The following is a 26,437-nucleotide window of genomic DNA, read 5'->3' as shown; positions in this document are numbered from 1 at the left end:
TGGACTTTAATTGCACAGTCAATGAGAATTTGTACAATACATCTGAATTTATCTTTCACAAAGTCAATAGACATGAAGATTTTCCAAAACATTATGTTGTAAGAAATAACCTACAATATGTAAAATGTGTAGATCAGTATTTAAGTCAGCTATACATTTATTGTAGCATGCACCTGACAAGGTCTGTGGCTAACACATAGTTGAATTTTGTATATGTGTGGTAATGGCAGTAAAAACTCTTAGTTATCTTCCTAGGCATAATTAGGGGTTGAATACCTGAGAAAGAAGAAAAAAGTAGTCTGGAATGCAATTATATAGGAAATTTAATCTTATGCCTGACTACAAAGCTTTGTATGTTTGTATGCAATTGGTAGGATTAAAGTTGAAAGAAAAATGTTCTTGTATTCTTTATCCCTGATTCACCCTTGTTAATCTTTTTTGTTTTCCTCAGCAGTTTTCTGATAAAATGGTTTCTCAAAATGGACTTGAATTTAGCCCTCCATATCTGCCTCTTGCCTCCTGGATTTTGGAAGGTTTGAAAACCACAGCCAGGTATGAATTTTCCTTTGAAATTTCTCTTCTTCTCTGTTCATATTGCCAACTCATTTGCAGGAATTTTGTGTGGTAGTTTTCATTGGCATGCATATGAATTCTTATGACTGACTTTAAATATTTATCAGTGCAAGTGAGCAAGGTGAAATGGCAAAACTTTTCCTAGTCTTCCTTTCACATACAGAAGGAACTGTGGGATTATTGACTTGTATATTACTAGTTAACATAAAACAGATAGTGCTAGTCTTGGGGTGTGTTAGGTAGCCTTCTTTCATTGTACATAGTAATACAGAGCAAAACTGGTAGTCACAGCCCTGGCAGTCAGGTAACTAAACACTGTGCCATGGGTTGTTTTACTAAGTAAGTAAACGTGGCACCGTATCGTTATTGGGTGATGGTGTTATATTTAGATTTATTATTGCTTTATCCTGTGCTACTGCATGATACCTTGTTGCATAATATCATCTAATTCATGCAACCACAACTGTATGATTTTATTAGACCATTGTTCTGAGAACTCAGAGTAGCCCTAGTGTATATGCTAGCATAATTCTGTTGAGTGGGAGCACTGCTGTTTTGCCATAAGTATAGCTAACTTGATGGTTTCCTCACACCTCCAAAACTGGAAGGTCTCAGAGGTGAATTTAGGGAGACCAACAGCCAACGCCTTTTCCTCTTTGTTGTTTTTTTTTGTTTGTTTGTTTGTTTTTTTCCAATCTGTCAAACATCTTTTTAGCTATTAGAAGGTGGTAGAGGGAAATCAGAAGCCTGTTGAATGAAAAATAAAATGTGAACTTAGAATAAGAAATCAGAAAATCTATGGTAATGAAAAGGAGAAAAACATGATCCAGGGAGATTTAACAAGCTGTCACAGTGACAAGGTTTAGGTCAATGTCACCTCTAAGCATCAATCTGAAAGTAAATTTTATGTCAGTTTAAAAAATAATACATATTTTTTAATTGTCTATAGTTAAGCTGATTATCATTCTGTGGAAGTACTGGGGAAAAAAAGACAGAAAAAATTAAATCAAAACCTTCACTTTTATGTTAAAGGTGTATTTCATATCATCTTAGCCAGGTCACGCTGGGATTAAGTCTATTGAAATGGCGTGAGGTGGTTTGAAACAGATGCAATAACATCGGAATAAGACTTGCCATTTTTTATTCTCTTTGCTATGACTGTAAGACGGCTTAAACATTGGTGTTGGATTCTTGGTGTAAAGATCATATAAATCATATTAGACTCTTAATGATCAGCAGGTGACATATAGATCATTCCAAAGAGTATTATGCATGGTGGTGACTGAAACCACTGTAACCCTTGAACAAAGGAAAACTGTTAGGTTGTGCTTTTTCTGTATGTATGGGGGTCCCCCATAAGTCAGCTTGGTCCCATGGGACTTGATTTCAGTTGTGAGGCAATTAATACATTTGTGTTCAGAATGACTAAAAATATCTCCCTAACTAAAGTAGAACTTAAAAGCATCATCATACCCATAGTCCTCTTGTTTCACTTACTTGGAGCTGATGTAAGACAGATGGTTTTATAAAGCAAACCAGAAATTAAAACCCCTCAATGCTCACTCTGCTATTTAAAAGGAAAAAAATCCCCAGCCCGACACAAAACCTTCATTCTCTCTTCACAAATTGTGGAAAAGGTTAAACCAAGCAAGTTAGGGAAATTCAGTGTTACATTCCCAGGCTGGTGATAACACTTTATGGCCTCCCTATAACATGTACTGCCAGTACATGTACAGAAGCTGTTGCGTTGAACTGCTGGTACATTGTATTCATTCTGATAAAAGACACAGAAAATTTAATGGCATTTAATCTTTGACTTGCACTGGACCCTGGAACAGATCCATCTTTATTGCCTAAGCTGGCAAACTGAGAAAAATACAGTAGCCGACTAAAAGCACAACAAATAGCTTGATGAAAATGTCCTCTCAGTGCAAAATGATATCAATGCCAATGTGGTTATTGTGTATACTATTATCAGTCCTGCCTTCCTTTTCCTTTTGTTCTTTATCTTTCTTTTTTCTGCTAAAATACAAAATTAATTTGACCACTTCTTGATTTCCAAGTTGGAGCTCTACATCTCTATCACTTGATTTTAATTTAGAAATTAATATGGTTTGCATTTTTATGAATTGGAAAAAAGGCAGAACCAACAATCTTTCCACCGAAGGCCTATAAATCTAGTCTATGTGCCTGGGTCACATTTGAAATGGGATAACATCCTAAATCCCATAAGCCTGCATCCTATAAGCCCCTTGCTTTCATGTGGGAGCCTAAGCACTTTAACACGTGGGTTCTGAACACTTCAGAAAATATTAGCAGTATGTGGCAAAAAGATTAACATTCAAGGAATCTGAATCTTTAATCCATCTTCAAGATGAATAGGAACAACCACCTACTTGCTTTAGTAAGAATATTTATTTGACTAAAACCGGGCACGCTAGGGAAAGCTATATTACAGATGGAGTCACAATTTACATGTAGAATCCATTATGGTGACATAATACTTATTTACTGGTGGAGGTCATCACACACTTCTGAAAAACAAAACAATGTAAATAAAACCTTTTGAGCTTAATGGATAAATGTAACATCTAATGTATGACGTCACATGGTTATACTATAAATCATTATACTTCAATTTAATTTAGTAAAGACAGAAGAAATCCATTTACAAGCTCTTAAGCTGGTTATACTTTCTCGGTCCTTAGGATTTACCACAATGACCTGAGTTATAGAAATACTATTTTAAGTTAAGGGAAAAACTGACCTGGGTTCAAGCTGAAAACAAATGTTCTGACAACTCAAGTTTAACTCATCTGTCAGTATCCTAGAACTCTTTGCAAGAAACAAAGAACATGTTTTTTTACTGTTATGTTGGTTCTTAATCTTGAATAGATACATGTATACTCAGAGTAGGAGAAAGACTCTAGAGGAAGAACAGGGGCAAAGAACCCTAAGTGAGAGAAAGAGTAGCAAAATGGAATGGAATCTGAATTTCTATAACTTCAAGTTATATAAACAGGCATCTTGCTGAATGAAAGTTTTATACCAAGGAACATCACTGTCTACATGGAAGTCAACATGTTGTTGACAATAGTGACTTCATATTTTAGGTATGAAAGGAGAAGTATAGTAAACAATTACTGCTATTTGGATTAGATAAGAAATAGCAAATTTGCTTTAAGGAAATTGTCAGAAGGTCTGGAGCAGTTAAGAAGCTGTTATGCAGTAAATCAAATAGAAAAAGATGACAGGTGGTTTGAAATGGTTGAGAAACATAAGAAGTATCTGCCCTTTGTACTGCACATACGAGTAGATTACAAAATGCAATTTAATTCAGAATGGTAACTGAGGGAGGTAAGAGGGTGCACAACCAGCCTTCCTCTCAGGAAAAGACATGTTTTATCTGTCACTCATTAGGAACTAACAGTGCTTTGCCACATTGCACAAGATCAGTACACCCTCATTTTCCAAAAATAGGAAAACTTCCTGAGGCTTTATGTTGGATGCAAACTTAATCAGGTATCTTACCAACATTACTTGCTATCTCTGAGATACTGCATAAACATTAACTAATTAGTCGTTGCCATAAATCTGTGAAATACATCATTATTTTCAACATTGCCAACAACATCATTTCTGCAAAGGGTAAAACTGAAAATAGAGACTTTTAAAAACAAGAATGACATTTTTGCTCTTTCTGCTTACCAGTATGTCCTGAATTATTTCCTGTGGACTGCTTTGGTTCAAACAGCCATGGCAAGATGCCGATTTCTTTCCTAGAAGAGGTCTGCCAGTGATAATCTGAGACTGAGGAGAACACCAAGACACCATTTCCCACTCTCTGATGGCTCCTAGCACTATCAGGCAGGCTATAGTATAAAAGAGAGCATTGCTTGTGTAAGAGGCAGTGCTCTGTAACAAGCAGTCGCAGGCAACATGAACGTTACATTTAATAACATGGAAGTCCTGCGTGGCTTTTGGAAATGAAGCCCATAAAACTCCTTGGGACATTGAGAGTTTGTTACCAAGCCTCGTTAAAGCTGCATCAACAGTTCCACCGATTCCTGCTTGAGCATGGTACTCAGGTTTGAAGCCTCAGCTTCTTGTTCCCTGCTTCTAGCAGTCTAGTGGGCAAGGCTAGTACCATCTAACAAACTTAAAATGAAAAGACCCTTTGCAAAAGACAAATGCTGAATTTATAATTCATCAAATTATTGTTTATATATGTATATGTGTTTATATACTGCGACCAAATATTGTGGTGGAAAATCTGTATTAACTCACTCAGAGATATAAACAGTTGACTCTAAGTCTAATCAAAACTATTATATGCTATCTGAATTTTAAATTTCCTTGTTTGCTTGGGAGGATTTTATAGGAATTTTTAATAGAAAAATGTTCATGGAGGAATTTGAATAGTGATAATAAAAAAAATCACAACTTTTTTAAACAATTCTGAGATAAGAAATTGCCTGAACACATTGAATGGTCTAATTTACATAGTTTATTTGCTTAGTTTAATTGTAAAGAGGAGGAAATATTTCAGTTGTGCTGGAGCTGTCAAACAGAAATGAAAGTTAGAAAAGACATATTAGGTCACCTTGAAAGCCAAATTCACAGATGCTGGAAGCTGGTATAATTCCACTGATGTCAACTTCCATTCTTTTCACTTGGAGCTGTGGACATTCAGCATCCCTGAAATCCCTGATACCATGTATTCGTATTGTTCCTTTTATTTTAACACAGTTTTTAGTGCATGTTCCCCTACATTTTTTTTCTCAGTAGTATGCTGATGTATTGACTAATATGAAAATATACATTTTCTTGTTCCTTTTCGACTGTACCTTTTCACCTCTAGCAAATTTAGCAGATTTAGTATTTCACAAATACATGCAAGTAGAATGATACTTGCACCTTTTATAACAGAAAGGCAGACATCAAAACAGCAGAGTCTGCTAATGCATTTACAAAGGTGTAAATTGCTAGCATGGCTCCAGTTCTGGACTACTTTGATTAAGAGTGAACTCAAGGAAAATGTGGCACAAAATAAAAATACTTTGCAGTGACCATCAATAAGTAATGATTTTTTTACAGAGAATTTCATATCTTTTGGGATCCATTGTCACAGAGGTATGCTTTAAAGTATGACTTAAAAAGAAAATTTAAGATAAAGTGTTGACATATTTTTATGTTATACATTGAAACTATATTATAAATATAATTTATAAATTTTAAATTGATGAATTTACCAGTTTTTTTCAATTGTTCAACCTTTTTCCTTTCTCTGAATTGTCATCTAATGGATTTTTGAAAGGGTGCAAAGTCAGAACAGTGTAGGGTAGAATTAAGAGATATTTTGGAAAACGTTAAATAGATTTTAAATAACTACTGACTGGGTAAGGTTTCTGGGTTAGAGTTAGTGCTGAGAATCATAGCAAAACAGCAACTTAGTGAGATGGAGAAATTGCTTACACATGTATCTACTCTGAGTTCCAAGGAAAAATGTGGTTGCTATAGCAACTGCCACATTACACTCATGCAGTCTGTGGAATAGATTAAATTGCTGAAAAACTTCAAGGTTTCGTTTGACTCCGTTCAGAACTGCAGCTAAATGTGCTGAAGTTACTTAATCAAAGGCATGTCAGTCTGTGTATTCTTACACATTACTGACTGAAATCTTGGCTTGCTTGTTACTTTAGCTTAGTTTTCGGTAGTGTATACTAATTCAAAATAACTTTGTCATATTCATTTACTGTTTAGGTGGAATCCATTTGGCCATATGTACATGCTAAGGTAGATATGGAATGTTTGAAATGAAGTATAGAAAATTTCCTGCCTTATATTCTTATAAACATTAGTTGTAGCCAAGAGGTTTAGAAAATCAAGACTTTGTTTCCTTTCTGTAGGAAGTTTGTTTGGAGACCATCTTTAAGATTTTATTGAAAAATGTTAATCATTATATCACTATGGCAGCAGAAAGCAAGTCCTGGTGTTCTTTCTGTAGAAATTCCACTCTGTGGGTTAGATAAAGTTGTTTAACAATTGCAGGTAAAGTCATCTAACTTTCATCCATTATTTGAACACAATTTCATGCCTTATGTTGTAAGTGCTAAATTGCAGTGATTCTGAGCAGTGATGACTTATTCCTTCCTAGTATGTTAAATTACTTCAGAAATTTAGCTGCCTAAGATGCAGGGGAATTTTGCTGCAGATATTTTTTTGGAGGGTATTCGTGCAGAACAAAATACAAAATAAACATAGGATGCAGCTGTAGAAAACAGAACTTCTCTTTGAACAGCTGAGATGCCAGATCATTTCATGCTGTGATAAGAAAACTATTGGTAATTTTGAATTGCAGGACTTTTGGACCTACCTAAGCTGTGACTTCTGATAACAAAAGAGGTATTGTATTTAGACACACATAAAAGAATTTAAAACTGAATTACTGGGATTGCTTGCATTTGCGTGATGTATTAGGTGTTTTTGTTGTCAGTCTAGACCTTTTCCTTTATTCTAGGGAGTTAATTTTTAGCAATGTGGTTGCTGTTGATTCTTCTCACCGCTTAATGAATAAATTTTGTTTCTTCCTGCTGACTCTGTTCTGGGCTTGCCCTGCTGAGGCAGTGTGCAAAGCACTTTGCATGTTCTGGGCTTTTGATTGCTCTGGTGCTGCTTTTGTACTAATGTGACACGAAAAACTCTGCCTACTTTGATGTTTTCTTATTTTCCCCTCTGTGTTAGATTTCCCAAAGACTTGGGTATGTGGCAGCCCCTCCAGAAACCAACTGGGTGGAGTCCTTGTAAAGGTCTGATTGCTTCATTTGACCTCCTAAGTGCCATGAGCTTGTCAGAACTAGGCTCCTACTCCCCTTCCCTTTCCAAATGTAACTCTTTCCTTAGTGTTTATGTTCTTACATATGTTCCCTGACAAATCCGACAGCAGCTGAGGCTGTACTTTGTTCAGATGTTCTATCTTTACTGGACCTTCTTTAGCCAGTGCTTCTTACTGATTTGATTCGGTTTATCTATTCGGTGATTATTTGGTGACGTGACTGTGTGGTACTCTATTTTCGGCAGATTACTCAAGGTTTTAGACTAAACTAGTGCTTTATTCCACCCCTTAAAGTAATTTCTATTTTCCTGAGAGGACATAGCATTCTGGTGCTGAAACATTATCAAGTCTTTTGTAATGATGACAGTTATTTCATTTACTTTCTATACCCGATATAATAACTCTTACAGCTTATTTGAATATGTTGTTTGGTATTTTACATAGAAATGCTGCATCATTTTCTTTGTAACATCCTTACTTGTAGACTTAACAGCACTGTGTTATCTAGGATTGCAGTTATTGGCTCTACGTATTTATGAAATACATTATCATAAATATTCATGATTTTTTGTGTGTATTTGATATCAGTCTGCAATATTAATCCTGCCTCAGGACCAACTTCCATCATGACAAGTACAAGAAATATATTCTTGCCTACTTTGTTAGCTTCATAAATTAAAACCTTTGAAATGCATACAACGTAATTTGCCTTGCTTTGTCCTCTATGGTATTTCTCTCAATACTTTGTCACTGAGATTCCATAGGATCTACATTTTTTCTCCATCAGGTAACCTTGGTTCTGTCTTCTTTGTTGTAAACTGTCTCTTTATTATTTTGTTACCCACTTCATTTTGTCATCTTGGAAAGCAGGCTCCTGTGCTGCTACTTTCATGATGAAAAACACCCTTATGTTGTGTTGGAGATAGTTAGACCCAGGCTCTGATTGTATGAAGGTGGAACACTGTTCTTGTTCAGAGTGCTGGGGTGTTAAAAGAAGAGGAAAATGGCTTCTAGGCAGAAGGAGGCTGTTGTCACCTCTTTGCACTGTAGATCCAGATGAAAGTAAAGCATGTATAAACCTGTAGTTCACTGTGTGAAAAAAAGAAGTACTAAAACCATTTCACTATTCCATGTATGCTTCATGCACTTGTTGGTTTTTATTTATTTATTTTATTCAAGCTGCTTACTCTCAATCAGTATTAAAATCTATTTCTCGCCACAGTGATAATTTTGTATAGTCTATTAAAATGTGTGAGTAAACTGCTTCCAGCTTAGTTTTCTAAGGATGACTTTTTGAGTAGGTACAGGGCTACAGCAGAGAATTACAAACAATTAGCTGAACATTTCTGCTCAATTTTCTTGATTATAGGCATCAAACATATTTTTTTTTGTATTTCCAGTAAATTCACTTTTTGCTCAGTTCTCATACCCAGGTAACTTTGAAATTAAGGATAATTTTAATGCATAAAATACTTGCAGAAAAATGCCTACTTACTACTTTTATATTGATGATAAAGTCTCAGTACCAAATGAGAACATTTTACCAGTAAGTCTTTCCTACAATTCTGGATACCAAGTTTCATTCACTATTAGCAAAATTCACACTTGTCAGGACCTGTCAAATACTTCTCAATTTCCTTTCCTAGTGTCTTAGTTACCATAAAAATTCAGCTTATTTTTTATCCTGCAGCTCTCTCATTTTGCTGCTTCTTGCTAAAATTATCTACAAGTTTTGGCTGCTACCATTTTTTTTCTTTCTATGTACTTCCATAGATGCAAAGGTTAAGAAAGCAATTAGATGTTCCAAGTGACTTTATAGAGTCTGGGGTATAAAGAGGGCAAACCAACTGTTGCTTTATTTTTCATAGTATATTGGGTTTACATGGCAAGGGTTGGTACCAGGGTGGGGAATATGAGAGAGAGAGAGAGAGAGAGTGTGCGTGCGTGCTGTAGGGATGTCCTGTGTGAGGATAGACTGGGGCTTCCCCGTGTTGCACAGTCTGACTCCAAAACAGACCGAAGCTGATCCCACCAGCAAAGCTGGTGGTGCCTCTGTGAGAACATATCTAAGAAAGTATAAAAAACCACTGCACAGCAGCTGTGAGAGTGAGGGCTGAGGCATGAGAAAAAATGTGAAACAACCCTGCAGACACCAAGGTCAGTAAAAGAGGTGTTACAGGTGCCAGAGCAGAGATTCCTCTACATCCTGAGGAGCAGACCATGGTAATGCAGGTTAACCCCTGCAGCTCATGGAGGAACATGGTGGAGCAGATATCCATACTGCAGTCAATGGAGGACCCCAGGCTGGAGCAGGTGGATATGCCCTGAAGGAAGCTGCAGCCTGGGGAAAGCCCATGCTGGATCAGTCTGTTCCTGAAGGACTGTGGCCTGTGGAAAGAATCCATGCTGGAGCAGTTCTTGAAGAAATTCAGCCCATAGGAAGGACGCACACTGAAGCAGTTTCTGAAGGACTGTATCCTGTGGGAAGGACCCCACACTGGAGCAGCGGAACAGTATGGGAAGGAAGGAGACGCAGAGATGAAATGTTATGGACTGACCACAACCCCTATCCCTCTGCACCACTTAGAGTGGGGAGGAGGTAGAAGAGTCAGGAATGAAAGAGTGAAGTTGAATCTGGAAAAAAGGGGCTGTGAGGGCAAGGTGTATTTAGTTTTGTATTTTTCTCACCATCCTGCTCTATTTTTAATTGGTAATAAATTAAATTAATTTTCTCCAACTAGAGGCAGTTTTGCCTATGGTGGTAGTTGGTGAGCAATCTCCCTGTCCTTGTCAACCCATGAGCTTTTCCATCTTATTTTATCTCCCTTATCGCTGGGGAGGGGGAGTGGAGAGCAGTTTGGTAGGTATCTGGCAGCCAGCCAAGGTTAATCCACTGCAGCTAGTTTGCTTGCAGTGTTGTGAGAAGTAGAAACTGTCTCTGGTTGATTGATTCCTCTTGTGTAGAAATATGGCTGTGTTTTCTATAGTTTCAGTGTCTATTGCTATACCATTTGCAATGGTCCTATGATATGATGACACCAGCATATACATATACAGCTTCCCAAATCCAGTTTTCAGTAAATTAGGGAACTGATTCCAAATGAAGTTCATGTAACTGAGAAGACAGTGCAATCTGATGTGTTCAAAATCAATTTGAAGTACACACAAAGGGAGGAACTTACATATTCTAGACAGGAAGTTTTAGCGCAGAACACAGAAGTGGAAAATCAGAAATGCTTTTATAGGCATATCCACTTTAATCACTTTCTTCTAACTAATGATTAATTATTCCCTCCTTTACCGATCTGTTTATTAACAAAATGCAATCTCTTCTTCCACTGATCTTCTAGATATTAAAGTGTAACACTGCAAAATCACCTAGGGCAAGCAAAATGAACACAAGGTAAGGAGGCTTAGGAAAAAAGGAGAAAGGAAAGAAAAATGAAAATACAATGAGGTGAGGTAAGAAGAAAAAGAACAAAGATAATAAGTACTTCAACATGGACAGAAAGCAAGAAAGGGAAGAAAAATATTCTGAAATAATAAACAGTAGCTACTAACGTAATGAAATACTCTACATGTGCATGTAAGCATATGGTTAGGGGACTCCTAAAGCACACCTCAGCTATTTATTTAGAGAAAACTATGGCAATATACATCAGCCATCAACAAAGGTCCTACCAAGATGCCAGAAATGGATATTTTCCCTGCAGTTTGTAGTTTCTTGGTAGCTCTGCTACATCAGATCTCACTTAAATTGTGCTAAAAGCAGCATTTTTTTAAAGAGCTGTTGCAGGGTTATTCAAACTGTACAGGAAAATATAGTAGAATGGGCAGAAAGGTAGGTAGCTTTCTGCTGGGGAAGAAACTAGGGAAAGGCAAACATCTGTACTGAACTTGACTGAGGAAAACCTTCATGAAGCACCAAGTGCCAAAAGCAATGAGAAAGGATCTCAGTGAAATTTAAAAACCCATTCACTCAGAGTAAAAGCATAGAGAAATACTAGCAAGCAACAGCAAAGTGCTACTTTGGAAAAAGCTGCCTTAAAAGTTATATGGGGACCTTGTATGTGACAAAGTTTGGGATTGCTTTCTGGAATTGCATTCCAGCTTTTTGGTGTAGGACATAACCCATGTCCTGCATGATGACTACAGACTCCTACTGCTCTTCCTAATTCACACAGCGATCTCCTACAAGCCCATTGTATCTTCCCATTGGCTTGGAGTTTTAAACACAAAGATGAACACCTGTTCTGCCAGTATGAGCTGCTCATGTCCTGTGGGCTTATAGTGAATTTTAATAAGCTCTGACTTTGAAAATCGTTCAGGTTGCAGTTTTCACATTTATGTTTATTGAAAAAAACAAATACTTCATCTCGGACTCAGGGAAGGAACTTGAAAGTGCTGGCCTGTCTTGCTGACAGCATTGCTGTTCTACAATCATTTAATGTCTTTGTAAGTATCAGTGTGAATATACAGGAATAACTTCAACTAACCATGCTCTTAGAGTAAAAAGAAATAGCAGGTTTCCACATACAGAGGTGCCAACCTGCTCCAGTGTCAGTAGTGATTTTCCTTCCATCTTTCACCGAGAATACCTAGTAATGAAAACTGTGAATTAACGACTGATTGATCTGCCAGGCCTCTCTTCGCAGAGCTCCTGCATGATCCCTCCATCTGGATGCAAAATGTCATTTAAAGAACCTCTTTTCATTTGTTTGCATTTTTCCAATGTGTACAGAGTAAATGAGTATTAGGATGTCCTAATTAATCACACAGGGAGAAAGGGGAGACAGTAGTTATTTATATCACCCAGTTATTTCCTAAGTAGAAAGACACCCCCTTCCCTCATTTTCATAACTCCATAAGTTCAGTCCCTGTCCTTGCCTTCCTTGTCCCGTTCCCTTCAACTTCAAAAACTTACAGCAAAATTTTGTCCCCCCCCAAATGAATGGGAACCTTTAAAAGTAACCAGTTCCCTTGACTGAAGACATTAAATTGATAATAATCAGACATTGGATGCAAATCATCTCTGGTATAGCACTATGGCTGTTCACTAAGTCATATATGTGAACTGTTGAGGTATGTTGTATGTGTATGTCTGTCACAAGGTGTAAACCACAGGTTTGCTCAGTTCATAAAGTGCAACGCTTTTAGCTAGATTGTTTATATTTTGTTCCTGTATGGTTTTTTATAATGGAAGGCATTTCAATAAAGTCTTTCATAGGCAAAATACTACATGTATTTGCAGTTAGGTAATTATGATATATAATACCATAATACGTTTCAAAGTGAAAAAAGAGAGAAAAGTAGACTTTCATTATTGAAAAAGATTCATGGTCTGGCAGGAGTAAATGCTTCTCCTCTCAGTATTCCTTTCTGTGGATTGCTTTTTGTTTTCTGTTAATTTTCATATTTTTAGGAGTTATACTAGTTCTAGTTATATTAATACAATGTTCTATGGTATTCTACAGGTATTTACTGGCAAAAGAGCTGTATGTGCCATGTTACACAGAAGATAAGTACACAGAAGAGTATAAAACCACATAAAACCAAAACAAATTTCACCAGAGACGTAGTTCACATGTAAAACATTTTTTTTGGTGAGAATTTTAGGTCAGGTTACATCTTATTTTGTTTTAGAACTTTTCAAGTAGGTGCTGTAACAATTATTTTATAATAGAAATGCAAGCATTTTACCTTCTTTTCTGTAATAATGCCCAAACTGTTTTTATTCAAGTTGGTTTTCCTTCTACAATTTAGCATTGTGCAGAAATCATGGATTCAGTCCTGGTCTGATTGAAGGCCATGGTTGGTCATTGATTGTTTTAGTGGAGTAAGGATTAAGTATTGAGGTTTCTTACTATGTTGAAACTTCTGAAACCATGTGTAAACAAAAACCAGAGTTTTGATTTGAACAATTCCAACAGCTTAATGTTATGTTTACTTGCATTCATGAAAAACAAGTCATAAAAGTAGAGGAAGGAATGATGGAGAAAGAAAATAAGGAAAGTTATGTTTGAGGGTAAATGCAGTTAGTCTGTGCATTATAATTTGAGAAGAAACTAAATGATGCCATAATTAGACCGAGCCAAAACATTTCAGAGGAATGGTTTTTAAAACCACGAAACATATTGATTTATTATCTTAATGCAGTTGATAAATAACTTCAGAAAAAATTAAAACAACACGATTCAACAAAACAAATGTATTGCATTCCCTCTCCCAAAATAAGAAAAATGAGATATTTCGCTTCACCCAAAATGAAATTTTGAGATTAAACTTCTCCAATTAAAAAAGAAATTAATAAACAAAGCATTCTATTTTAATTAATCAAAATGTTTAGGTTAAGCAAATGCCATCACAGGGAGGCAGACTGAAGAGAGATTTGAATTCTGTACAATGAACTGAAGACACATCCAGAGGTGGGATGTGGTAATTGGTGATATTTATGTTTTTTGTTTTTCCTAGTCATTGATGCCTCTGAGTTTACACCAGCAGTAATGCAAAAAGGCTCCATCAGTGTGGGCAAGTATGTCAAAAATGCCCTCTTAGGTCAGAATGTGTAGGGCAAATGAGAGAATTTGGCTTTTATTGTGGTAATGTATCTTTTTTCATTAAAAAAATTTCATGGCATATTCAGACCTAGGTAGATCAGAGTTCTCAAGTTAAGATTAATATTAAACTGCATGCTCTCCAAAATATATTTTTCCATAAACTTCTTTTCATGCAAATTTAAAGTGTTATGGGAAATTTAAGTTCTTAGTCTATATGAAAGCTTGTAGTTTATACAAATAGTTCTGAAAGTCATGATTTCACATTACTAGGATGTGAAGCACTGACAGTTTAATCAGAAATGTTTTCTCTATCTAAAGCAAGTGATTACATTTAGAAGATGAATCATGCTTCTATGGATCCTAGAATTAGAAGAATACAAATAAAAAAGAAATGGATGGCTAAGAGATATTATTTTTTAGAAAGAAAAAAAAAAGACTAAAATCTAATTCAGTGCTGGCCTTGAATTTATTACTGCTCTGATCCAGCTACAAAAAACCCCAAACCAAACAGGTTATCCACAATACCAGGTAACAGTAATGTATTTATAATGTACTGTGTTACTGTCACGTTACCAGGCTTGGAATGCTAATAGAGTTATCTCATTTGCTTAATACATGGGATGTATCCTCCTAAATATAATGTACAGTGTTCCTGTTGCTGTAATTTCGAATGCCACTTGTTTGCAACTCAAAAAGGATTTCATATTCATCTGCATTTCCTGGCAAGTACTGGGTTTTTTTGTGCGTTTTTTTTTTTTTTTTTTTTTTGTTTGTTTACTGAGAACTGGGAGTTTAACCCAAAAGATATTATTTAAGCCCATCCCTTGACCAGTTTGACTGATCTATCATCCTAGTCATAATACTCTGGCCTGGCAAGTAGATCTGGTTGTTCCAAATGTCACTTTAGTCCCTGATGAAGGAAATTTGCTTGACTGGAGACAACATTAGAAAAGTTCAGAGACTTAAAAATGCTGAGTAATAAATTCAGTGTTAATAAATCATAGAATCATTTAGGCTGGAAAAGACCTTTAAGATCATCGAGCCCAACCATTAACCCAGGACTGCCAAGTCCACCACTAAACCATGTCCCTAAGCACTGCATCTATGCATTTTTAAAATACAAAGGAATGCATACTGAAGTTAAAAATTAAACCTATTTGTGCATTTTAGAGCATTTAAAGTTAAAAGTGTTGCTTAAAGAAAGAGAGAGAAATAACTAGAGGCAGTGCAGTGCACAGCTACAGTAAGGAAACTTAGCACGATATTGGGACGCATATGAGGTAGGATGAAGAATAATAAGATTGTTATAATGCTTCTGTGAGTCAGTAATAGGGTTCTCATACAGTACTGTGTGCAGAGTTGATCACCCCATCTCAGGGAGATATTAAAGAACTAGAAGGGGTTCAGAGAAGAAAAATAACAATTATAGAGAATCTGGAATAGCTCTTACTTAAGAAAACTGGGAGGGTTTTCCTTGGAAAGGACTTGAGTAAGTGGGAACATAATAAAAGTATACGAAATACTGAATACCATAGAAAGATTAAGAGCAGTTTTTCCTCCTGTTTTACAATTCAAGAACAAAGGTGCAATAATGAAAACATTTATTTTATTAGATTTAGAATAATAGAGATGTCTATCCAAGACACTGGGCTTCCTTACATAATTACACAATAAATATCTTTACATAAAACCTAAGCAGCATTAGGGCAACTTATTCCAGAAGGACTTAAACAGTCATCTGCATGCTACACAGACAACAGTTCAGGAGTATGTGCAATAAAGATAGTAAATTGAAAGCTGATATTTTTTTCCCCCATACATAATGTAATTGCACAGTAGAAATGTAGTGCAGCAGAAAGCAATGAGACCAAAAATTTAGCAAAAATAAAAAGGGATTGCATGTTTATAATGATAATCATGATATACAGAGTCATTACAATTAAGTATAAGAACTTTGTAAACCATATTATTTCTCACATTTCAGACTTTAAACTTATCTCTAATGATATAAGACCAGTATGAAACTTGGTGTAGATAGTAGATAATTTCCAGTCTGTAATCGTTTTACACTTTCCTGTGAAACTATTGCACTGGATCCTCTTAGAGCTCATTAAGACATGATGGACCTTGGTCTGATCTAATATTTTGATTCTTATGTTTCTATATTAGTAAATACATTGGCTTCTAGCTCTGGGAAAGCAGAATTATTATGAGGCAAGATGTTAAGAAGCACTGAGTATTAAGCTTGCATCATTAGAGAACCAAATTGCTTCAAACAGGCATTCCTGATGATAAGAAGTTTTAGCCAGATGCACTGTTGACTTATGTATGGGGCAATGACTTGGGTTGCTTGGAGGGAGATTGTAATTAGAGAGCTCAAAGCATTAGTCAACATATTTTGTTGCAGGTTAGAATGGCTATAAAAAATGTTTTAGGCAGAACCAATCTTCACTGACTTCCATTTCAGTAAAAAGTAAACTGAAGTTTAGCTTTGCTCCCCATTTTGTTTGTTAGTTTTAAAGTACCTTGACAAGTGTATGCAGGAATATATAGGGCCAGACCCTGGCATACATTATAAATAATTACCCTGTCAAAGTGGGATAAATTTATATGAGATGCTCTGGAGCCCCATTAATACTGTGTCATGCAATACTGTGGATGAGAAACTCTTGGCTGCTGTAAAACCTGTTAGAGCCATGTGGAAAGCTGTAAAGGCATTTCTTAAGAAACACAGCATAGAATTTGTTTCACTTTTGCCTTACATAATCTGTAAAAATATCACACTAAACATCTACTTGATGAAAGTATGGATGTGGACAAATTAGTGCTGGGTAAGCTGGGGTGTGAATTAAGAAAGCATTAAAACTTGTGCACCAAATGTCCATTTACATGCGTTTATATACATTTTTTATGTCCACAGTATATGCAAAAGGATACTTTGTTTTTATCAGGAATTGTCACAGAGTCAGAAGATATACTTAGCCAGGTAATTCCACTGGAATAATTGACATGCTGTAAGTTCAGCCCTAGAATGTTTTCATTTCGCATGTCCATAGATTTAGTTAGGGGGCATTTCTGATAGACAGTATCTCTTGAAAAATAAAATGCAGAAGATAAGGCATTTACGTCAGCATTTTCAACATATAGAGAAAGTACTCTGGGCACAGTAAGACTATTCATGACATCAAGAATATTCCAATTGCTGTGATACACAGGCTAAAATGAACCAAAAAGGAGCTGCTGTTTTAAGGAAAACAGGATGCGATTTAATCAATATTTCTGAGAACACTGAAACATGCAAAGCTGTGGATAAGAAACTTAGCTTCCCAGTTGGCTATTGATTGTAAGAGCTGTTCACTAATGAGCTAACTAGAAGAAGCCAAAGTCAAAAAACCTTGCAGAAACAAATATGCTGACACTGTTTAACAATGAGCGTGTTTGCACAGGAACACCTGGAGTTTGCTGGTTGAGGGAAAATGGCTTTGCCTTCTCTTGATTTATCTTTTTAGCTCATTGTAATATATTATTCAGCTCTGTAGCTAGGATATTTTTTAGGCAGAGCCTTTAATCAGACCCAATCATGCTGTCTCAACAGAGCTCTGAGGAGTAGCTGCATTTCAGAGAGTTTGTATGCTACATCTGCAGGTAGTTGACTGTTTTTGCTAGACAACAGGAGTATGGGACACTGCATAATTTGTGAGCAGTTAATTTCCATTGTAATATAGAGGAATTTGACTTGTGAGCACTGAGGCCACTCATACATTCTGTTTTGCTCTACTGGCTTTGGTTAGCTAGGAGACTCTGTCTCACTTTGACAGATGTTCTTTCCTCCATTGCCATGCCTTTTCTGAGGCTTACATGGCGTATGACACCTTGAACAGAAAACTTTGGAAAGCCAGTGAGCTTACAGTGCTCTTTAAATGTACCTGCTTTCTTTAATGACTCTGTTCTCCCTGTGTAGACTTCCAATTGAACACTGACAAAAAGATACTTTGGGCTTGCATGTAGGCAGATATATTTTAGGGTCTGCCCTGTAGCTCTGTTCTCTTGATTGTCCAAATTGGGGCTTTTGGCTAATACAGACATGTTTTATGCTAATGGGAAATAGGGAGTAGGCAGCTGGGGCTCTTGTGTGCCTGGATGTGACCAGAGTGTGTGCCAGGACCAGGAAATGCTACTGGGTGCTGCAGTTTAAGCAGAACCCATCCCAGTGACCTGAAGCTCCAAGATGAAGATGCTAGATGAAGGATGTTAGATAACTTCACTCTGACACAATAAATCTCTCCGTGATAGTGTAATGCTTATCTCTTCAGAAACCTGAGCTTGTAAGTACTGCATGATTTTCCTGTATGGATCACAAAAAGATCCATTACATCTCAGCTGGGATGCAGCTGGACAGCAATGATAGAGCTGTGCAGCTGTGCAGGCTCTCTGCTGTCAAAAGACACAAAATTGCATGCTGTACTGATTATTTCATGTTTGCTCTAAGTGGACCATACATTTCTGTGGCCTTTCCTCCCTGAAATAAATAGGTGCCATTATGATTATATTTGTACATTAAAAGGACTTTAAGAATCCTGTTAAATGAAGCACTCGTGTACATTGTCTCTTCTGACAAAAGAACACACAATTAGGTCACTTAATGCATTGTAGTGAAGAGCATGATAAAAAAACCTGAGCAGGTTTTCCCTATGACTAACATAAACAGGGCATAACATTTATGTCCAAGGATTTTAGGTAGCAAAAAGAAAATACCTGAAGAACTCTGTTTTCATTTTCTGTAAAAAACCTCCAGTATTTTCTTTTCCTTCACACACATCAGTGTTGCATTCTACGATAAATACTACAATGGGAAGATAATTATTCTAAGGGGTTACATTTAAAGAAGCTTTTTGGGGTAGAGGGAGAAGGATTTCTCATAGTCATTTATAGGAGATTTGAGTTATGCAACAAAAAGCTAAAAAAGCTTTGTTGTTGATTTCAGTGTGTTCGTGAGCTGGGATTAATGTTCCTTGGTAATTCTTTTGTGCTTGCTGATGTAGACAAACATGCAGTAGCTCTAAATTTATACAGCATGTACTGGCATCAAGCTTGCCTCTTCATTTAAATGCTGTTATGAACAGGAGGCATTTTTTATATCTAATGAATCCTAAAATGGCACACATTGATGGGTGAGACTAGAAAGTTAATATGATAAATAAGGAAGATACTTAGCTATAGTCTATCTATAGACATCATTCAGTTCTTTGAGACCAAGCAGAGTTAACTTTTGTGACTTAGGTACAGGGAATGTGTTTTAATAGCTTTATATGTGTAGATGGAGACATATATAGATTTGTGTATGTGACGTTGTGGCCAGGCACTTTGACTGTTTCTTTTGCTGAGGGGGTTTACAGAATCTGCATTCAGAAGATTAAAAGGGACTGTTTACAGGAATATATACAAACAACAGCAGAAACTGATATGCCACAAAGCTGTGGTGATAATGCTGTTTTAAAATGTGTACTAGTGGGGACACAGAGCTAATTTCCATAACTACTGCAGCATCTATGTCTCTAAGAGAAACTGTTGTGGAATACAAAGTGGAGGCTGCTTATTAAGTGTTTTAGTGACAAGAAGGCAATATTTTATATAAGGCATGAAAAAAGTGCCTCTGGAAAGGTGCTTAAGGTACAGCATTCTTTCTCATTTTAATAATTTGGATAATGAAAAAAAAAACCCAATAACTGGCTGAAACCCCGACCTTTGGATACAAGTATTCACTTTGAAAGTGGTATGGGAACATAAAGAATCACGTAATTATATAGTTTCTAAGATCATGGCAGTTCTTTGTCATGATGCAGAGGAAATTTTTTGGGAGTATTTTAAGAACAATATTCAAAATGACTGTTTCATTTTAATCAGGAAGAAAACAGAAAGATATCTGTTAATTTTTGTCTGAGTCCTCAGAATATAAAGCAAGTTTACATGAGTTTAAATCTGGAAGAATCGGTACTTCTCTAATTGAAATGCTTATGCAGGTAGATGCCCTGCCATTGTGAAATTGCTGTAACATCAAAACTAGCCAGTCAAGAATCTGTTACATACAGAAAGGAAAATGCAGAGGAAATAGGTAGAGTATAGCTGCTTAACTTTGTGTAGCTGACTTTTTCAAAATCCTATTCTGAGTCTTATTTGGAGTCAAGTATTACATGCAATCAGCTCAGCCAGCGCCTATCCCTTTTGTTTCCCTTCTAAAAGGACAAAATAAGGATTATAATGGCAACTAGTTGTGGGAGCTCTAGGGTCATATGACTTCTGTTTTGCTGAGGAGAGGAGAGTTTTTAGCTCACATTCTGGGTGCCTGTTCTCACATGCCTGTTTGGCTGCCTTTTAAAGCAGCTGTTAGCATGGCAAGGTGTGCTTCCTTCCTACTTTGACAATCCAGGACTGGATGGTATTTCACATATACTCCAGACAGAGCTCTGACAGGTTGCTGGTTTTCAGTAGGTATCAGTGTGTTTACACTGCATGCATCAACTAAAAGAAATGTTGCTGTTGGTTGGTTGGGTGACAGATGAATTGCTTTAAAGATGTCACAGGTATCTTAATGTTAGCCTGAGTGCTTTATTATATACAACTTATGATTACAAAAAGAACTTGGAGGACTTAAATGGGAAGTGGGTATAAAAAAAGAGATGCTTTTTCACTGAAATTGAAGTGCTTCAATTGCTATAAACTGCATCCAATTATTAACAAAAGATTATATCTTGCAGTGGCTTGAAAGAATGGAAATGCTATTTCTTCATGACACGAGAAGCTGTGAAGTCCATTGTAGCTCAATTATGTCTGTATTAGCACAGTACATTCAAGAGAAGTGAGTTTTGAGAGTGACATGATCAGTGCTGAGAGCTAGGGCCTTGGCAGCATGAAATGCAGAGGGATTGCTTCAGATTAGCACTAGTCTGTCCCGGTGAACCGAATGTCCATTTGTTTTTGGAGTGTGTGAGTTGAGCTCCTGGAGTACTTCTTCCAGTTTCATCCAAAAGACATCCAGATTGTGTGCTCCAAGATTCCTCTGTGATTTGAGCCAAAATGCAGTAAGAGATCCTTTCAAAGCATGCTTCTGAATTAAAGCACTAATGTGGATATAACCTTTAAGCCCCCTTGAGCCCAGTCAATACAGTAACTCTATTCAGCCCAGCATTAAAAAAAATATATACATGTGACCAAAGCCTGTTTAGGGACATCTCAGCTAGCTTTAGTTGCTCTGATTTGAGTACCAAAGCAGAGCAATCTTCTTACACAAGCACATCAGAACCCCTTGCACTTAGGGAATCTGGCTCTACTAAAGTCAGTATCACTGTATCTTTACAGCTATTGGTACCCATATAAGTGTCAGAATACCTATATGAACTGCAATGAAACCTCTACAGAGGTAAAATGGCTTCACAGGTATAAGAAGTAGAGGTATGTAAAATGAAAGATTATGCATGTGTTTCTGTACCTTTGTGAATTAGTGGCTAAAAGCAGAACTGGAGATGGCTTCTCTGAGAGACTGCATTGCTGGAATAAGCTGTAGAATAGTATTCATACCTTATACCACATGAAATGAAAACTCCTAGGGATCCTAGAAACTAGCTGTGAGATAAGCTCTCTAGGGAGCAAATAATCACCTCATTGACAGTACTGAGCTGTATTAATATGCACCAAAAGTGATGCTAGCAGTTTATAGAGAGCAAATTATGGTATTTCTTTCTCACATCCTTGCAGAAGCCTCTTCATTGACAAATAAAGTGGACCTTATTAAGTGGAGACATACTTATTTGAACTAGACTCACTGTAGCATCCAGTCTGCACATATCTCAATTTCCTTATGGGTGATGTAAAAAATAGAGTTGTCTTTTTTTTTTGGATTTTTTTTTTGTATGTGCTTTTTTCCTGTTATTGGGTAAAACTAAATTGATGTACTATGGACAAATAAAAAAAATGGTATTTCTTCTAGCCTTTCTGCATCCTAGGACGAAAGACTACGGATAGGGTGCTTTAACTAGTCAATAGGCTTTAATGAAAATGGCCTATAAAAATAAACTTCTCATGGTTTGCAGTTTTGTTTTTGTCCTGGTTTCAGCTGGGATAGAGTTAATTTTCTTCTTGGTAGCTGGTGCAGTGCTGTGTTTTAGATTTGGTGTGAGAACACTGTTGATGGTGCACTGATGGTTTTGGTTGTTGCTGGGTCATGTTTGGTCTAAGTCAAGGACTTATTTAGTTTTTCAGGCCCTGCCAGTGAGAAGGCTGGAGGGGACACAGCCAGGACCTGAACTAGCCAAAAGGATATTCCATGCTGTATGGCATCATGCTGAGTATATAAAGCTGGGGGGAAGAAGGAAGGGGGGGGGGGACATTCAAAGTTATGGTGTTTGTCTTTCCAAGTAACTATTATGTGTGATGGCTGAACACCTGCCTTCTGGTAGGAAGGGGTGAATGAATTCCTTGTTTTGCTTTGCTTGTGTGCACTTTTTTTGCTTTACCTGTTAAACTGTCTTTATCTCAACCCATGACTTTTCTCACTTTTACTCTTTTGATTCTCTCTCTCATAATTTTTGCTTTTCCGATTCTCTCTGCCATCCTGATGGGGGGTGGAGGGGTGGGGTGGGTGCGGAATGAGCGAGTGGCTGTGTGGTGCTTGGTTGCTGACTGGGGTGAAACCACAACAGTTTTGGAAGGGTTTTGATCACCTTTGCTTTTGTTTATAGGAGGAAAAATCATTTTTCACTGGGAGCCCATGCATTTTCCAGGTGTTCAACTGAACGAAGACGCTGCTATTTTTTTAGGGCATATTAGACAACTTCAAGGCCAAATGCACCTAAGCAAGTGCTATAGTGGTATGGTTTGGTGCTCATATGGCCTGAGCTTTGATTTCCTGTGATTTCCTTCTTTCAACCACTTTTACATCACTGGTGCAGTCTCCCTTTGTGTTTTGCCTTGTTTCCATTGTCTCTTGACCTGACTTTATGCTGAGGTGAAACCAAAAGGAAGACCAGAAATGCCTTTTTGTAGATGTTGACATGTAAAGTACAAAGGCAGGGTTACAGAAAAAAAGATAAGTATCTAAATGGCTTAGGAAACTTTGTTATTTTGTTGTAAATTTGGGGGAGAACAGACATAACTGGGAACAAAATTATTTGTAGGAGGGAAAATTGTAAATAAGCCAATATGTGGTTTTCCTCAAGTTCCTATACACCAGTGTACAGAGCTTGGTTAACAAGAAAGGCCTGGAAGTCCATGCACTTCCATAAACCTGTAATAAGATCAAACCCACGAATATTGGGTGGATTATCACGCACAATTTAGACACTCGTGAGTGGTTACAGCCTACCTAGGAAAATTAGAAAAAGAAGAAAAGTAGGTTTCTGTCGCTGTGTTAGAGACCTCTTCCATGAAACTGGAAACGTGTTTGTCAAGACCTTCTGATGAGTGATGTCAGGGATATTGCGCTGGGGGTGTGCTACAGGCCACCTGAGCAAGAGGAGATGAGGATTTCTAAAAGCCACTAGCAGGAGATTGCTACTTGTATGTCCTCATCTTTGTGTTGGATTTTACCTATCCAGACATTTTCTGGAAGGACAGCAAGCAATCCAGGAAGATACTGCACTGCATATTGGCTACTTCCCAGTGGAAATACTGGAGGGGTCAAACAGTATAATGCTGTACATGAACTGCTGCTCACAGATGACTGAAGTCAGGGTCTGAAGGAAAGCTGGAAAGATATGCAGCAGAGTCAGGACTCTGGCCTTCAGGAAAGCAGATTTCAATCTGTTGAGGCAGTTTCTTTGCCCAAATTTCAATTTGTTAGGCAGAATTCCCCCTGGAAGCTACCACGAGGGAAAAAAAGTGCATAAACAAGATGGTTGTTTTTCAAAGAAAACTTATTGAGAGTTCTTAAATGAACTCTCTTCCATTTGTGCAGGAAGATAGGAAATCTTGCCAGAAGAGTCGCTTGGCTAGGCAGGGTGCTTCTGGATGAACTGAAACACAGGAACACACAAGAAGTGGAAACTAGGCAACAAAGGAGGAATACAAACAGAATTGCTTGAGAATTTGGAGCAAAATCAGAAAGACCAAAGCCTAGCTGCAGATAAAAATACTGAGGAACATAAGGGGTAACAGGAGAATATGCTAGAATCAGTGGGATGTTCAGCAAAAATGTGGGTCCATTGATGAGTGTAGGAGAAACAGATGGTACAGAAAAGGTTGAATGACTCTATGTCCTTTTTTGCCTCTGTCTTCACAAGCAAAATTTTCTATACTAGCACAGTTGGGGGTGGGGAGGGTCAACAGAGGATAAGGGAGCAACAGGTTACAGACTGCTTAGAGAAACTGCATGTTCTTAAACCCTTGGACCAGATTAGATTCACCTGAGGATGCTGAAAGGGTTGATTGAGGTGATGCAATTGGATAAGGTTGCCAAATTTAGTTCTGCTAATGATTTTCTGGTTGTATGGTGTTGTTAGGAATGCTTGGATTGACATTTACAGGGACAAAGCTGATAGTGCATGCCAGAACAAATGGCCAACGACAAAATATTAGGCAAGCTGTAAAACTTAGGTGAGGGGGTTCCAGAGAAGAAATAAGTTCATATTGTACAATGCATAAAGTAAGTGCATCCTGAGAAGCCATATATAGTGCCAGAAAAAAAGGGTTTTGTTTGTGCCTAGCCCATTAAATTTAAAGGATGTGCTTTCTGCTGAATATTCTCATAAGGCCTGCAGCTGGATGCTCTCTCATTAAGTATCTCTCCATTAATAAACTGTTAGGAATTTCTGTCTTGGCCTTTCTGTAGATCAGTGAAAACGCTTCTGCCATAACTGACTACTCCTAAGAGATTTTCTTTACAAGGGAAGTAGAATTATTCTTTATAACCAGAAGCAGAAACATTTTCCTTCTGAAATCAACCAGAATCTTGGTCTAGCGACCTATCCAGTCAAGGCTTGATCCTAAAGTACTTTTGACTCCTGTCTCCATATTGGTGTCTTTGAGCCATGTTTGAAAATCTAGACTATAGTGTTAATGACCCATAAACTTCAGTGATGCGGAGTACAATATCTTGTTTGGTTTTTGGATTATCCAATCCTGTCTAGACATACCTCTTGTTAGGAGTGCTGAAATACCTCCAAGAGTGTGTTCGTTAATTCTAAGTGAATGACCCATGATAAGCTTTTTGGTTTGACCACGTCCCTATCACTCACTCTTCTGTAGCTGTTAATCTAAGTTGGCGTTAATGGATTTTGATTGCATAAACACCTGGGAATTTCTCATATTTGGAGAGCAGTTATGCATGAAGAAAAATATCTGCTATTCACTATTCATTGAATCAGTCGGAGAGCAAAAGCAACAAAACAAAGTGAGGTAGTTGGCCAGTCACACACTGCAGATAGGGTGAGGCTGGGTTTCCTTGACTGCAGAAGAAATTGTGTAATTAAAATTATTTGAAACACCATAAGAGTATTTGTCAAAAAAGCTACATTTGCTGCCTTTGCCTGTTAGGCTCTATTTGATAGCTTTTGGTTGGGGAGGAAAATTAATACATTGTCATATAAATAGCAGGTAAGATGCTATTTCCTTCTATCTCAATAATAACAAATACATGCATTTTCTTTTAAGAGTTCAGAAAATGTTTCGTATCAGGTAATAATTTTACTATAGGTGAAACATGAGTGTCAAGCTTCTTGAGCAAGTTTCTGAAGCAAATCAATTTTTCTAATTTTTCTAAACAAATTTCTGAAAGTGAGTCCATGCCGGTCTTGAACATGGTAACACCTGTAGTGTTCTCCTGTTTTGTACTGGGCGAATGAAGGGAGAGGCAACAACAGGTGTATTAGAAAGTAAAAGATAGAAGCAGAATAATAAAGCAGAGAAAGGCTTCTGAAGGAAATTGTCAGTGTCTAAACATGCAAAGTGATAGGTGATTCAGGTGATAGGTGCCATTTTCCTTTGTGCCCTTTTCTCCCTCTCACTTTTTTCCCTTCACTTTTCATTTTGTCCTTCACATTCCCATCTGTTCTTGCTGTTTCTCCTTTGCTTCCTGCTATGTGCCTTCACTCGCTGCACGGAGTGCACTGTGCAAAGAACAGTCTGTATGCTAGTTTATGATACCTACTTCAGGTCTTAGCACTCATTTTTCACCTGAACACCCACAGAGCTCATTGATTGGATTGACGTCGTACTAGACTCAAGGAAAGGTGTACTCAGTTCAAAAACACAGCTGGAGGAGTTTACATCTCTGTTGCAACCTAATAGCTGGTATTCCCACTCTGAAGTTGGGATACAAGTTCATGTTGCCTCTCTTCTAAGACAGTTCCATAACCATCAGGGAACCCCCCACTGCTGTCATGGTTCTTTTGGTACTTCTGCTCTTGCAGCTGCCCAGTGAACCTAACTATGGGACTGACCTATCTAGCAAGCAGCCCAGAATGTGTGTATTTAAAAGTTC

Source organism: Falco punctatus (assembly GCF_963210335.1).
Source record: "Falco punctatus genome assembly, chromosome: 1".
NCBI lineage: Eukaryota > Metazoa > Chordata > Aves > Falconiformes > Falconidae > Falco > Falco punctatus.
This window is presented reverse-complemented; position numbering follows the sequence as displayed.